Source organism: Canis lupus, chromosome 13 (genome assembly GCF_011100685.1).
Source record: "Canis lupus familiaris isolate Mischka breed German Shepherd chromosome 13, alternate assembly UU_Cfam_GSD_1.0, whole genome shotgun sequence".
Taxonomy (NCBI): Eukaryota; Metazoa; Chordata; class Mammalia; order Carnivora; family Canidae; genus Canis; species Canis lupus.
Genome location: NC_049234.1, coordinates 21,188,201 through 21,205,391, shown reverse-complemented (window position 1 = coordinate 21,205,391; position 17,191 = coordinate 21,188,201). Strand labels below are relative to the sequence as shown.

The following is a 17,191-nucleotide window of genomic DNA, read 5'->3' as shown; positions in this document are numbered from 1 at the left end:
CCGAGCAAAGACCTTCTATTTCCAATATAAGAAATATAGCTATAGGTATGTTTTCAACTGATTTTCTTAATTTATTCGGTGGGATTAAGAATTCTTAGAATATCTCTAATTTTTTCCATTCCACCAATTAGATTTGTTTCTTCTTCTTTTTTTTTTTAATCTTTTTTTTTTTCATTTATTTATGATAGTCACACAGAGAGAGAGAGAGAGAGGCAGAGACACAGGCAAAGGGAGAAGCAGGCTCCATGCACCGGGAGCCCGACGTGGGATTCGATCCCGGGTGTCCAGGATCGCGCCCTGGGCCAAAGGCAGGCGCTAAACCGCTGCGCCACCCAGGGATCCCAGATTTGTTTCTTCTATCAATAAGAGATTGTATGTTATTTCTGGTGAAGGTTAAAAATAACAAACCCATATTTATTTGAATTTGAACAGTTGAGTATGCATTGTAAAAGCCATGGAATATGTATCAATAGTGGTGACATTTCAGTCACAGTGACAAAATGGGAAAGTACAAAGGGAATTTTAGGCAAGGGTTCCATTTTAGAGGTGTCCTTCATATCAAATCACAAAATCCATTACCTACATTATCTAAAGGTCAATTAGCCACTCCTGAAAAAAAATAAAATTGTAAAGAATCTCTAATGATTCCTGTCTCTAAACTTTCCTAATATATATTATTTTGTCCCTTGAATGATAAACCAGATAAAGATTAAAATTCTCATACTATTGGAAAAAGAATCAGAACAGACATTAAAGTAGGTAAGTAACAATGTCTCCCGTCAAATAGGGGCCAAAACTGGATGTCAGATACTGAAGAATGAATGAGAAGTGGGGGAGTGGAGAGAGTCCATATTGAGCAACCAATAGACTAAATATCCCATGAGGTTAGAGACTATCTCTCACACTGGTTCTGACTATTTGTATTACCCTCCTTTCTATAGATTCCTCTCAGTGCTTTGCTCAAAAATGTTCAAAATATATTGTCTTTGCATTTTTTTTTCTTAGAGTAGCAATTTACTTAATGATGGATGAATGTATACCCATCAGTGATTTCAAAGTATAGATATTTTTCTGATGACTTTTCTGTTGACTCTGCATAAACTCCAGTGGGAAAGTATGTTTCAAATGTATTGTCAGTCTTTGTCTATTTTTTCCAGAGGGACATTCAATACTTGGAGTTCATGCTGTGTATGGCTATATTGGGGTCCATGGAAGGCTGTACTGTGCCAAACTTCCTAGGGCAGGTGCTATTAATTATGTTATATAAACGTCAAATTGTATGCGGTCATTTTGTAATGAAGAATAAATAGTAGGAACTTAACTAAAACCATAAATTATTCAATACATTTTATTTCTGAATCTTATCAGAGATTTGATTTTCTCAGCAATCTTTGGCTTCCAACTAAAAGGATCAGGGCAAATGCACAATTTTGGCAAAAAGCAAAATTGCCATTAGCATCATAGCAAGTCATATTGGACACAGATATTGGTAAGCAGATCCAAGTTGTCCCTTGATGACATTTTCATAATCACTAAGTGTGTATTCTAGCCATAAAATTAAACAGTTACTTCCCTAACATCTAGAAGAAATGAATGTTCTAAATTGAAAACATTTAAATACATCTTTCTAATACTTGCTTGAATAATTTTTTTCACAGGCTGTATATATTTTTTTAAGTTTATTTATTTTTTATTTATTTTTTTGACAGAGTGAGCAAAAGAGAGAGAGTACAAGCAGGGGCAGAGGAAGAGGGAGAAGCAGACTCCCTGCTGAGCTGGGAGCCTGACGCAGTGTTCAATCCCAGGACCCTGGGATCGTGACCTGAGCTAAAGTCAGATGCTTAATTGACTGAGCCACCCAGGTGCCACACATAGGCTGTATATATATCTTTTAAAGATTTATTTATTTATTTGAGAGAGAGTGTGTGTGTGTCAGGGGAGGGACAGAAGGAGAGAGAGAATCTCAAGCAGAATCTCTACTGAGTGCAGAGCTTGATGCCATGGAATTCAGTTTCACCACCCTGAGATTATGATCTGAGCTGAAATCAAGAGTTGGACCCAACCTACTGGGCCGTCCAATTGGCTCCCCCCACCTCTACATGTTATTTGTTTGAGTCTGAAAATTCCTGAGTAAAAAACAGCCATGTAGCCCAAATACTGAATGGGTCAGGAAGTGATAATGCGTTAATATTTGGAATTATAAAAGACATAATCCTGCTCTAGTGGACTCTACAGTAAAGAAAGACATATAAATAAACATATGATAAATGTATAAGATGATGAGATCCATAAGCATAAATTCAGTGGTATCTTAGATGAAGGGTAAAAGAGACAAATCATAACATCCTTGAGATTAGATATGGAAAGGAAATGGGGGTAGAGAAGGCTTGGAAGATTATAGCATAACTGGGTAGGGATTATGATAACATGTTAAGAAATTGTGGCACTACCCTACAATCTAAGGATTCTTTTATTTGGACTGTAGAGTGGTTTAGAGGTAGGGGCTGAACACAGAGTTCATAGATTCACCAAGCATTATCCATGAACTATATTGTATATACATGTCTATTTTACTATTTCTCAAATGTATATAAGTGCTTCCAAGATTAATGCAAATTCATTACAGGATTTCATTTTTATTTTCTCAATACTCATTTTCTTGATGAATAGAAATGACCATAATCAGTGTAATATAGAGGGGTCTGGAAATTATTTGACGTAAAAAAAGGGTTGATATTTGTTGATATTTGTGCTAGTCATTGCACTAAGCTAGCACTTGTCATTTATCAACCTAAAATTTAAAAGTTTGCAAAAAACAATTCTAGGTAATGGTAACCTATCAAATTGTATGAAGAAACAGAATGAAGTAATGAGATGTGCACTTTAGAAAGATGGTTCATGAAAAACTTAGCAGTAGGGAATGTATAAGGATAACATCTAAACCCAAACAGAAGAATCTTAACCCATGAGATCAACAGCAGAATAGGATAAGGAAGGGCTGTCATGAGAATGTTATAGTGACTTGGTAAGTTGTTAGTTATGGTAAATACGTAAGAGGAAGCCATGGGTAGATGTAAACAAGTTTCAGTTTACATACTACAAGATGACAGTGACATGAAAGGGAGGTAGAAGTGGCTGAGAATTAGTGGTGTAAGACTAACCCTTGTGTCATGGGGAATACAAAATTGGCGTATCTGTGTGCAGGCTAAAGTCTCTTCCTACAGAGTTTATACTCTTTCAGCCTCTTCAGTTAATTAGCACCACTGAGTCTCAGAAAGAGATTAGAATTTACAGGGCTTCAGTTTTATTTTTAATGTTAATTTCTTGGCTTCATGAAGCAAATGGTGTAAGATCACACCTCCTTTATTTTCAAATTTAATTTATTTAAATGCGATTAATTCACATATAGTATATCATTAGTTTCAGAGGTAGAGTTCAGTTACTCATCAGTTACATATAATACCCAGTGCTCATTATATCATATTTCCTCCTTAATGTCCATCACCTAATTACCCCATCCCCCACCCACCTCACCTCCAGCAACCTTCAGTTGGCTTCCTATGGTTAACACACCTTTAAAGGAGAGGCTTCAAGAGTTTGGAGACCCATCCTGTTCAATCTTCTCTTCTTTATCTTAAGACTTCTCCTAACCCATCTCTCCTTTGAACTCATTTGATATCTAAAATACTACCTTAAAAGAAGTGGCTGATTATGTCTGGATATTGAGTTGTGCATTACTAAAGTTGATTATTGGAATGTGTTTGGTCTGAGGATAGGAATACTGAAGGCATCTTTCCCCCACTATACTATAAAGTCAATTTGCTTTTTCACTTTTAATTATTTTGGGGGATCCCTGGGTGGCGCAGCGTTTTAGCGCCTGCCTTTGGCCCAGGGCGCGATCCTGGAGACTCAGGATCGAATCCCACGTCGGGCTCCCGGTGCATGGAGCCTGCTTCTCCCTCTGCCTATGTCTCTGCCTCTCTCTCTCTCTCTCTCTCTCTCTCTCTCTCTCTCTCTCCTCTCTGTGTGTGTGACTATCATAAATAAAAAAAAATTAATTATTTTGGGACCTAAAATAAAATGCTCAGAAATCAAGCTCAGAAATCTTGTACATAAAAAATATAAATTATCTGTAATTACTCGCATTAAGAGATACTTTGTTATGTTTCCCTTAGAATCTTTTAACTGCATTTATGCCTATGTATAATTTCTTTCACAGTGGCTTCTGTGTACCTGAAATTCAGACACTGGATTTCTTTTTTATTTTAGCTTTACTGAGATGTTATTGACAAATAACATATGTAAGCTTGAGACTTACCATGAGATAATATGATACATATATATATATTGCAAAATGATCACCACAATAAGAATAGTTAACTTTACATTTCCTCACATAACTACCATTTGTTTGCGTGTGTGTGATAACATTTAAGATCTATTTTCTTAATGACTTTTTTATATTCTTTATTTGTAGTTTTATTTGGTGATTGCATGGTTCCCAATCTTTCACCTTTCCATCTTAGTAGAATATAAATGACCTGAATAGAGTTGTCCATTTGGGTTTTTGCTATATTCCCAGAGCCCAGAAGAGAGTGGAGCATATACACACTCTTTCCAAGATTAGGATAAATTATAATTTTCTATGTCATATTTATTTATATTAAGTGGAGAGAAATAATCAGTTGGTTAAGTATTATTAAAAACATATTTTTTACAAGTTAACTATCTTTAAAATAAATGAACCATAATTTATATAGGTGTTTTTGATGATGAATATTTAGATGTTTTCAATAGCTTTCTAATAAAGTACCAATTAGAATGAACATCTTTCCAATTACAATGTTGATAGCCTCTGACTATTTCTTTAATGCCAACTTTTAAAAATGATCTTACTAGTATAAAAGGTATAGATGGTTATAAGTCTTGTAACATATATTACTAAGTTCATTTCTAGAAGTAAAATACCAGTTTATAGTCAATTCTGTTAGCCTATTGTAGAATCTCCTACAACCACCACATAACTACTTCTTGAATCTCTTAAGAGAGATATGTAAGATGTCTATATATTGGAGGTCTTCCTGTAGATTCCTCCTTCCAGGAGACAGAAACACCAGTCTCTCAATTTTAATGGAAAAACACAGTGGAAGCTGCATCCAGGTAAGAATAAGCTGGACTCTTAAGCAATTCGAATTTAGGAAGGCAGAGAAAATATGGAAAATATGGATAAAAATTATATATTTGGAAACCTAGTAGATATTCACTTGATTAGAGTAAACATTGGGGAATTAATATTAGACACTGTTGCCTTGATTGTGAAAAAAGGGAAATTAATTTCTTCTGAACACTTGTATGATTTATTTTCTACCTGTCAAAAATGATTATAGATATAAAGGTATTCCACAAATTCTAAGCAAATTGCAATCAAATTGGATTTGATCTTTCCATTGTAATGATTGTATGCCTTCCTGGAGTAGTATTTTCCCATTTTCAATATAGCTATTTCTGCAATAGTCTTGCAATGTTAGAAATTCCTTACTATCCACATAGATGTACAGGAGCTACGGATAAGAGAACAGGTACTCAAAGACCAAGTCCTAATATGAATTTTAAAAGCCACAGGAAAATGAGAATTGTGTATCAGTAAAGCTTGTTAATCTCTATTTTGGCAGGATAGGAGGAGTTCTGGGTGGCAGGAGTCTGAAAGTCTAGAAAAGATTAGAGGATGGTGTTTTCTTCCCCTAATCTCCCTACTCAGCACCAGCTACTTTATGTAAGGGAACTGGGAGGCATCACTTCTCAGTATGAATCACACTACAGTGGTTTACTTAAAACCCTGCTCAGAAGTGTTGCCCTGTACTCAATAGTTCTTCTAACTCCCATGTGAACACAATAGGCAAATAAAAGAAAGATGTATCATAAACAGAACTGTGGCTTTTAAAGTCTGTTCTGGGATCACCTGATTCAGACCTTGAATAATGGTCTCCAAATTTTGGTTTGAATAAGAAACAAGAGGCGGTTGTAACATAGACATCTTTCTAGACCTTGTTTCCAGACAATGAATCTGCATTTTTTACTATTCTACAACACTAATAGAGGTGTAATTTATAGTATCACATCTTAAGAAATACCCCCTAAAATTTTTTCGTATGTTTTGAGGAAAGAGAACAGTTCTCAACTACACTTTGGTTTTATAGGTTATATTTGTCTCCAAATTCTAACCACTCAGGAAATACACCCCTGACCTATCTTAACACACCTCTTGCATGAAGAATAAGTACTACTTTTTGATAAGGAACCCGTGTATTTTCACCTTAAACTTAGTATATGAGATACTGCATCAATTTCCATAAATTATAATCATGTTTATAATTACATTTATATTTAATTATATAATTAAAATTACCTTTATAATCATAATATTTAGAAGAAATACCATCTTCAAAGGCAGGGTAAAAGTTTATGTATAGACTTGACATTGATATCAATGTTTTATTTTATTTTATTTATTTATTTATTTATTTTTTTTGATATCAATGTTTTAATGTAGCTCTGTGACTCTTAGTAATTTAAATGATCTGATCCCTGGTTTACTAGGACAAAATGAGATGTTTGGATGTGATTTGTGAAAAACTCGTGTTTTTATTGTTTTCTGTTTATTTTTTGTTTTTCAAGCATATTTCTCAAAGTGAATGCTTACAATTCACTCTATTAATTTATTGTTTTTCATTATGCATATTAAAATAATTTGACCAGTGACTCAAGACTAGCTGGTCATTAGAATCACACAAAGAATTTTTAAATACCTAAGCTTGGCCCCACATCTGACCAAGAGAATCAGAATCTCTAGAGATGGGATTAATGTATCACATTTCTTTTAAAGCTATCTAGGTAATTCCAGTCGACAGCATGAGTTGGGAATTAGTGGCATGGATTATTGGCAAGGCAAGTTTTGATTCTGAGGTTAAAATTCATCTTCTCATTCACATGTTGCCTATGTTTCTATCTCAGTGGATGTGTGAATTTCAGCTTACATTTCTTCAGCTGCACAAATGCTTCTCTAGTTGTTGGATATTGACACAAATAAGAAGGAGATATCTAAATCATTATTTCATAAATGACAAGATCTATGACCACATTTCCTATGGGAATAGAAAAAACTAGAATAAAATCCTCTATTTTTTCTGAAAGTCATTTTTTTCAGGTTAAAGATTTTTTTGTTTTTTCCTAGATAGGTATTGTTTTACTATTTTGGTGTTGAAATATTTTCTTGAAGAAACTGATGGTGAAATTACATTATTGATGTCTTAATGGCTTAATTCAGTGAAATAAATTTTGGTAAGTCTATGTCGGTATTTAGTTTTATGAAATTTTCTGATCAGTGGAAGTTTGGGAAGCATTGAATTAAATAACTGAGTCATACCCAATTGCTTTGACCTGTAGAGTTTAGGAAAGTAGCTATTTACCAATCATTATGGTTGTATTTCAATTCTAAAAAAATTAACCATACCACTGAGAATGACTAAATATAAACTGTGCTTATTTACATGTTGTTCTTGTATGTTGCATATACTGTACCTATGTATTATTCTATGACCTGATTTTCTATTTCATAATATATTAGGAAAATATTATTTTCATAATATGTAGCATGATTATATTATTATATTCTATAATTGATGGATTTAGGATATTCTCAAAATTTTGCAAACATAATGAAATTTTCAATCAACATGCTGTTACTATATATTATACACATGCAAATATTTCTATAAAGTACATTTTAAAAATATCTCTTTGGAGAGATACTATTTTTAAAAAGCCAGAATTATTTTTCATTCTCCATGAGAATTTATTAGAGTTCTTGTTCTCTTGTATCCCCACACAAGATATTACCAGTATCTATCATTTCTAACAACCTAAGAAAAAAAATGCATCTCTAAAAGAATGAATCTATTTCTAATTTATGTGTTGGAGAATTGGTAGTTTTTCTTCTGTGAACTGCATGTCTATAACTGTTTTCCGCTTTCTGCTTGTTTTTCTGGTTCAGATTATTTTTCTCTATTGTTCTTATGAGAAAATGGATTTTACAGAGATTCGGTGTTTGCCCAAATGTTAAACACAACACAACTATAATGTTGCAAAAGTCGGAACTCAACCCAAGCAGTTTGGCTCTATCTCTAGAACTCTCCACCACTTTACTGATACCATGAACAGAATGGGCTGGAAAGACCAAAGTTGAATAGTAGGGCTAAAACAACAAGGTAAACAGTCAAGGAAATAAAGATTAGATTTCAGAACCTGTTCTTGGAGAAGCCAGTTGGTCAGAAATCTACATAGGAAATAGCAAAAACAAAGATAATTTAGTGCAAAAATTCTTGGATGATTATATTAAATTAAAAGCCAGCAAGAACAAGAAAATAAACAAACTTGGGAAACTAGGCTTGAGTTTTAGCAGGTTTCTATGGAGTTTGTTTCTTTTTCTTCTTGCTTATGGAAGACACAAAAGTCGATGCAACCCAGCAGGGTACTTTATTCTGCTGTAAAGACATGGCTCATCATCACATTCAGGCAGTTGGTCCTTGCCAAATGGTCCCACCTGAAGATTTACTCTTTTCAGGGTGGTGCTACTGTCACCTCTTTGATATATTACTCACCTAATAAATCCAAGTGTCATTTCCCCATGGGCAATTTTATTAAAGTTTTTACAGTAAGACTCTCATGCTGTGGTTGGATCTTTATATTTCAAAAAAACATAGGTAAAAAGTTTCTACATTTCTAGGTTTCTCTGTATCCTGTACTTGGTGACACTCATGCCAAGTGATTTAAACATTAGTGATTTAAGCTTCATCTGAGAGCTGAACAGAGAATTGGAAGGAAACTCAAACTCATAAGAAAACTGGCTCCGAGGGTGGGGTCTGGCAGCCTCACCTTGTAGGCCACAATTTAGACTGAAAAGGCAAAGGAAATAGAGCAAAGCAAGAGACAGTTTGTCTGCCAGGGATGGAGCCCCACTGAAACACTGGAGAAAGACATGTATCTTTGTCCTATAATTAATGTTCATTTTCCTTAGATACAATATTTTTCTTTTCAATTTCATTATTTATTTCTCTTCATTAGCTTGAAGTTTATATCCTCTTTCCATACTGGTACTACCTATCCTTAAAATTTGGCTTAACAAAATTTATATATAGTTGAACAAAACAGGTTTTTGGTCTTCTAAACAATACAAGGATATTAGAATACTTTAAGTGTGGGCTGTATTTTCTTCTGAATGAAATGCTATTGCAACTGAGTGACTAAGTTCCATCTTGTAAACTGTAAGTCCAAAAATTAGATACTTATTGTATTTATGCTTGTTTTGTTTAATAATTTTTCTTATCATAGCCATATATATTTTTCTATTATTCTTCCATTTTTCATCTCCTCTATTCTGGTATTTTTCTTGAATATATTTTAATAATTCTTTAGTAAATCTTTCCAATTTTTAAGTCTGAATTCTTAATTTGCTCTTGAAATGTGTCCTGAGAATTATTTTCTTGTCTTACATTATAGATATTATTCTACTTTGCAAAGGTTTATCTTTTAATTGTTGCGAAATCATCTGTCTCATTCTTGGTAAGTAAACTATTTGTTTTTAAATGTTGGCTGCTTTTTTGGTTCATCTCTTTAATGTCATGTTATTTGATTTTACTCTAATATTTTAAATTTCCAATGTTAAGAGTATTAGAGATTCCTGAAAATGCTATTCCTATCTTTGTGCTAGAGTGGAAAATATTCAATTATATTTCAGGTATGTCCTTGATCTCATTATTCTAGTTCCTCTGGAATCCTAAGTAGACAGATGTTTTAAAAAACACTTATTATTTTATTATGTAGTTCAGTATTTCTTCCAGGGTTTATATCACTTAGTCCTTCTTGGCTTTTAACTTGCACCTATCTTCAAATTGCTTCACTCTCCTTTTGACTTTGTGTAACTCCATGTTTAAACTGCTATTAAATTTCTAAATTTAATTCTTTTGGGCTCTTAAACTTTCTTGAAATGTTTAATTTTTTTCAAAAGACTATTATTAATAGCCTCTGGATTAGTTATACTTTATAAACATTTAAATATATTAAAATCAATTATTTGTGCTTTGTCTCATAGTTCAATATCAGCAGTGCTTCTGTCTCTGATTCTGTTATTTAATATTAATGATTAATCTTGGTCCTTTCTGCTTGTTTCTTATGTATTCATTGTGAGTTAATAATCCTTGAAACTTGACCTTTAAATTCTGGGTTTAGTTTTATTTAGTTAGTTAGTTCATTTCCCCAGGGACAGTTTGTGTTTGTGTCTCTAGAGTCATAGAGGCATTCCTATCTGGGGTCTTTTTAATCTAAATTATCTCCTTGCCATATTTTTAGGTTGTGAAGGAAGAGTGAGTTCTCTCTCTACATAAGCATGAGATCAGACTTTCGGTTGGGAAACCCCAGGGGGATATTTTTCCCTTCTATTCCTTCTACTCTCCACATGCCTAGATACATTCACATCTTCTGAGAGTAAGCATTTGCTTTGTTTTTGTTTTTCCTTGTTCATTCACTGTGAGTTATCTTTCTCAGGGTTCAGGTTTTATGTAGGGGTCTCCTATCAGATAGACTTGTCATTTTGCATGGACTTTAAAAGACTTTATCTCTTAGCTCTGGAGTGGTAAACCAACTGTGCTAAACTACCAAGAACAATCCAACATCCCCAGGACAAAGGCAAGCTTTAACAATTGTTTGTCTGTCTGAATTTGTGCATTCTCACTTTTTTTTTTTCAGAAAATATTCTTTTTCTTTACTAAGCTAACTATATATTTTTAAACTGTCCATTGAACAGTTTTAGCTATTTTATACCTAGAAAATTTCTCTGAACATCTAATCATCTGTATTGCTAGATAATAAAACCCCTGTTGTATTTGTTTTTGATTAGAAAAATGCAAGTTTGAAAAGATGTCAATTTAGACCATATTTATCCATTAATAAAAAGTAAAGTCACTGCAGCATGGAATTTTGAGATTTATTTGATAACCTTATTATTCTAAAGGATGTATATAAGAACAAATATGGAATTTTTAAAAATTAAGACTTGAAAATTGAGTAATGAAAGCAAAAGAATGCTGCCAGGTATTAAGATCTATTTCAGAATTTAGTTAAATGTAAGGGGCAGGCACAAGGAGAATCATGTAAGATTAATAAGACAAAGTAGACTTAGCATGAGACCCAAATAGATATGAAAATTGAAAGCAGAATTCCAAATAATGTAGCAAAAATGAGTTATACGATACTAATGTTATAAAGGATTGGCTGGTCATTTGGAAACAATACATCTAAATTCCAGATATATATTCCAATATAACCATTGTTAATTACAATGATTTACATAAGATGATAATACTTGATAATCAGATTTTATCATAGAGTAGATTTTTCTAAGAATAACTTAAAACCCAGAATTCATATAGAAAAATATTGATAAATTTCATTTATCTATAGAACACAAGTGAGTGAAAGGTCAATAGGGAAAGATAATGGTAGCTAATGGAAATAAAAGAGGAAAGAGTTGGAGAAGGTTAGAGAGAATAAATGAAATAAGAGATGGAAGGAAGGGTTGAGGAAGAAGAGGAAAGAAATGACAGGAAAGAAGGAGGAGCAGGGGAGGAGTAAGGAGAGAGGGAGGATGAGAAGACAAGGGCAAGATATAAAATACACAAAAGACAACTTGAGAAAATTATTTACAACAAGCATATGATTGATACTGCTAATTTCCCAAATGTAGAAGTGTTATCACTGTTAGACTAAAAGCTCCATAAAATAATGAATCACATTTGTATGATACATCACTGTATCATTATTTATCATGTATGATGCCACAGTTTGTAGACAAAAAGAAAAAAAAAACAGTTTGCCACAGTTTGTAGACAAAAAGAAAAAAAAACAAAAACAAAAACTAAGTAGATTTAAAATAAATTAAATAATTCTAAAGAAAAAGAATTGACCCAAGAGAAAAACAGGCAACTCTTAAAAGATAATAAAAGGAATTGATAAACACTGGAAATTTATCCAAAGTTGTTAATAATTGAAGAAATAAAATAACACATGAAAAATATAGTTCATTTTTCATATGTAACATAGTTAAAGGTTAAAAGTTCTAAATATAGAGATTTGAAAAATAGAAGCATTTTAATTAGGAAAAAGATCAAATGCTTATTATCACCACATTAATTTTTCATTGCTTTAAAGTTCTGACATCTCAAACAGAAAAAAGATATAGATACATAAAATAAAGCAAAATAAAAGAAAGGGATTAGAAATGAAAAAATCAGACAGCTATTATTTATAAAGAGATGACTTTTTACTTATAAAAATTAAATAAATAAAGATAATTAGAACTTGTGAAAAATGATTACTTGTTATTAGTGCAATGTAAAAAGAAATCAAATTCCTATGAACCAAGAAAAAAATTAATAAATGTAAGTTTTTAAATGATGGCATTTCAAAGAAGAATAAAATATGTTTCAAAAATACCCTAAGACAACAACTGCTAAATCTATATAAATCTTCATAGAAAATTATATATAAAAGACTAAAGGAAGCTTATATCAAATGGAGGTACCCTATTTATTCAAGGAAAATACTACATTTGGACTTCATATAAATTGCATTATGTATTATTATTATAGATCTTTTGGGTCTTATATTTTGCTCACTATTTATATTTATACTTGTATTTATATTTTGAGATTAATCAGTGTTGTTACCTATAGTTCATTTATTTTCATTGCTAGGTATACACAATGACTTACTGATAGATTTTTTTTTTGATGGATATTTGGGCTTATTCCAGTTTTATGTATAATAAACAGTGCTGCTATGAACACTCCTATTCATGTAAGTACTGCAAATGAGAAGATGTTTTTGTAAGGAGTGGAATGTAATGGAAATGTAGATCAGAGAATATGTATATTAAATTTATTAGATAAAGCTGAACTTCAAAATGGTCTTATCAAATTACAAACCCATCAGGACTTCAAGTGTCTTTTTCTTGCTCTACATCTTTGTCAATATTTGTCTTGTTTTCAACTGGCCACCCATTTACTAGGTAGATAGTCCTATCTTATTGTGGCCTAAATTTACTTCCTCTTCTTAATAATAAAGAGATTAAACACTTTACATATATTTAATAACCACTCAAATTTAATCTTTGTAAATGCTGTTTTTTGTTCTGTTGTCAATCTTTTTCTAATTTGTTTTGCAGAAATTATTATTTTTTAAATATTTTATTTATTTATTCATGAGAGACACAGAAAGAGAGAGAGAGAGGCAGAGACACAGGCAGAGGGAGAAGTAGGCTCCATGCAGGGAGCCCAATGTGGGACTCGATCCCGGGACTCCAGGATCACGTCCTGGGCCAAAGGCTAAACCACTGAGCTACCCAGGGATCCCTGAAATTCTTTTTTATATTTTGAATATTAGTACTTGTTGGTTACAAATATTGTGTTGGGGAGGAAAAAATTTATTTTATCCTTCAAGATTCTTCTGGCTCTAAGAATTAAATTGACATGAGACAGATTGACAGAAAATTGGATTTAATTACATACGCATGGGGAATCCACATAAACATGAGAGATTCCAAAGACAGGTAAAACGAAGTTATTATATATTATATAATATATATTATATATTATATTATTATATAACATATTATATATGTTATTGTAGATTGAGAAGAAGTGGGTAGGGATCTGGGGCTGCAAAGAGATGGAAGGCAATTCATAGAAAGAATGGAAAGAGTAAATGATAAACGAATATTTGCTGGGCCATTCAGAAAAAATGGGGCACAGAGGACGTTGATCAAACAGGCCTTGCTAAGTTCCCTTCTACCATACCTAGTTCATATTATATTATGGTTAATTATGGTTATAGCTTCCTTCCTGGGACAGGTTCTTCTCTAACTAAATCCTTTTAGACAGTTAGCATGAAGGCAAAAAAAAACTTTCTGAGTCTTCTGTTCTACAGAAGTCTACAGTTGCAACTATTTTCTCTCACTTTATGATATATCTTTTTTTTAAATGCTAGTTTAAAGGTGTCTCTAAGCATTCTTAAATTTAATATGATTTAGCAATAGGCTAAATGACTAGTGCTTTTAGTGTCATTCCAGAAGATATTGCCATTCTATAAGGTCATAAAAATATCCTTCTATATTGTTAAAAATAGGTGTATTCTTTTGTGTAAGGTATGAGTTAGCCTAATGTTATTTTTTTGCTAATTGTGTTACCAATCATTTCAGCTTCATTAATTGCAAACACCATCCTTGAACTTTCCTTTGAAGTGGCATGTGTAAAGTCCATATATGTGTGGGAATGTCCTGGGGATTTAAGAATTATATGAGCATTTTCTACTTTCATTTTTCCCATATGTAATTTGAATGAAGGAGTCAAGAATGGAAGGAAATTTGGTTTCCTAAATCAACACATGAAAAATAGCATTGGCTGAATAGGAATACTTACATTAATGTAAGTATTCCTATGGTAGCATGGTATAGATATCTTTTTTTTTTTTTCCACATGTAACAGCTTATTTCAAAATAACCTATTTCAGATTTGTTGTATCTTTGTGGACAAAGAAAGGGTCGTGTTTTATCCTTCTGCATAGCCTTAACATTTAGGCCTGGGGTCATAAAGCATTTTCCGGTTTTGCAAAGCACTCTCAACTCTGCGGTTGTAACAAGGAAACAACCATAACACATAAACAAATGAGTGTGGTTGCATTCCAATAAAACACTATTTAGAAAAATGGGCTATGGGCCAAATTTGATCTGTGAGTCATACTTTGCAGACCCTTTATTTTGGCAAATGTCTAGCAAAAAGTAGGTGGATGTGAGGGCAGGTAATACCTAACCTTTCGTAACACACTGCCAAGATATTACTTTGTCCATGCTCTTGTAGCTTCTTCCTTTGGTAGAAATCAGATTCAAACTGGTTCAAGATGGTGAGGAAATGATCTGCCCTTGGGTTCCTCCCACATCTTTTCTCTCTAACACCATAACACATCTAGGCTCTCATTCTAGCAAGGGCTGGTGACAAAGGAACATTACCATGGCCTGTCAGAAGCTGGTTTTCTCTTGAACCAGGGCCGATTTCCTTTCTCCACCTTTGTACTTTCTTGTCTGTATATATCCAGGTTGCTTCTACATACAACTCAGGGCCCATAGAGTTGTGATTTTTTGGACCCACTCTAAGTGAACATGTGTGCAAAGACCTCAGAATGTACATTCAGAGGCTATCCCTGAGCAAAGCACATTGCAGAACTCTGCTAAGAAGCAGAGAGCATGGGGGCTCTGGGTTAATTTGGCACGTTTCTCAAATGTGATGCTCACAGAAAGAATTTCCCACATTCTGATGTCCTTTTATTTCAAGTTCTTCCTGACTTGGCCCTTCATCCTTTCTCTCTCCAAGCACGCATTTTGTCCTTCTCATTGCATTATGAAATGCAGTCGCGTTATGGCACTGAAATGCAGTGGCATTTCAGAAGTCTTGGAACATTTCAGACCCCATCATAATAATACCCCTGGGAAAGGGGCACTGATGGACTCAGGTGTCTCTTTTAAACACAATAATCTATTTCAATTAAAACAGTAGAGTTTGCCATCTTAGAAGCCTGTCTCCATGGCAGTTGCCAAGATGAATGAATCAAAATTTGGCAGCTCCTAGGTTTAAAGTCCCTCAAAGCCAAATTTCTGCAAGGGAGACGGTGGGAAGTGGGAACTTTGGTAATTTATCTCTACTGCTTTACTGAACAACCCTGAGAAAAAGTTGCTTTTTGTTTGTTTTTGTTCTTGCTTTGCTTTTGCTGTTTAAGAGAATGGGAGAAGAAACATTTTCTCAGCTTCCCTGAGTGGTTCTCATATCTTCCTTTCTAATTCATAGTCTTTGCTTTTCACTTGTTTTTTTTTTTTAATGGTACTGTATATTTGACCAATTTCATAAAACAGTGTGATCAAGTGTTCAATTAATATTAACCTTTTGCAGTTAAGGATCATTCAGTAATTTTAACTGAATATGTGAATTTTCACCAATTTTAGATGTCCTTCAAAGTGCCTAAAGACAGGCAGTTTATTTTATTCAACAGGTTAAATGGAAGCAAATTTCCATTTTTTATTAGGAGAAGCCTCAGCCCTGCATTTAAGACTTCCAATTGATTAAGTCAGACCCAGCCAGATTATCTAGGAAAATCTCCCTATGAAATTAATAAAGGGAAGCCTCACTGAAAATGGAATCAGGAATCCCTGAGGGGGAGCTCTCATGCATATACCACCTGTCCTGCTTATTATATATTCCTTGGCAGGAAGAGGCTTACTTTCCCCCTAGCAGGAGGAAGAAAGTTTTCCCTGCCTTAGCAATAGCCCAGGCAATGAGATGCTTTCATCTACTAACCAATGAGAAACTATACACTTCAGACCCCCAGTTTCCTCCAATGGATTGGACTTCTGTTCAAAACAACTCCTCCCAACACCACTTCCTCCACCCCCATACTTTTCTCTATAAAAGAACTCTTCTCTCTTTTGTTCTTGGAACCTGCCTGTGGTTTGCCATCGTTTGTAGGTCCCAAATTGCAATTCCTCTGCTATTTCTGAATAAACTATGCTGGTAAAATAACTGGCTATTTTTATTTTTAGGTCCATAGCCCTTGCTTAAAGTCAAGTGATTCAGGACTTTAATTACATTTAAAAAATCTCTTCTCGAGGTGCCTGGGTGGCTCAGTGGTTGAGCGCCTCCCTTCTGCTCAGGGCATGATCTTGGAGTCATCGGGCTCACTGCATGGAGCCTGCTTCTCCCTCTGCTTGTGTCTCTGGCTCTCTTTGTGTCTCTCATGAATAAATAAATAAAATATTAAAAATAAAATCTCTTCTCAGCAACACCTATATTAGTGTTTCATTGAATAATTGGAGACTATCTCAACCAAGTTGACCAGGTCCAAAGAGCTGACACAACTGTAATCCTTAGTTACTATGTTACTATTTTCACTTACATAGCTCTTTGCTTTGTTTTTCTTTCTTCTCTCTCTTCTTTTCTCTCTTCTTTCATTCTTCCTTTGGAGTCATTACCTGTATTCACAAATGTGTCTGCTTCTCCTCTCTGGACAGATAGTGGGTTTCCATTTCCTGGTCCTT

At 33.6% G+C, this 17,191-nt stretch overlaps 1 long non-coding RNA gene across 1 annotated transcript in view; it reads left to right on the top strand.

Annotated features, from left to right (window-relative positions):
- The first annotated feature begins 9,181 nt into the window (after positions 1-9,181).
- Positions 9,182-17,191, top strand: part of LOC111098540 — a 69,985-nt gene continuing 61,975 nt past the window's right edge. The window contains exons 1-2 of the long non-coding RNA XR_005368291.1: positions 9,182-9,320; positions 9,556-9,618. This is a non-coding gene — a long non-coding RNA (uncharacterized LOC111098540). The remainder of the gene's footprint in view (positions 9,321-9,555; positions 9,619-17,191) is intronic.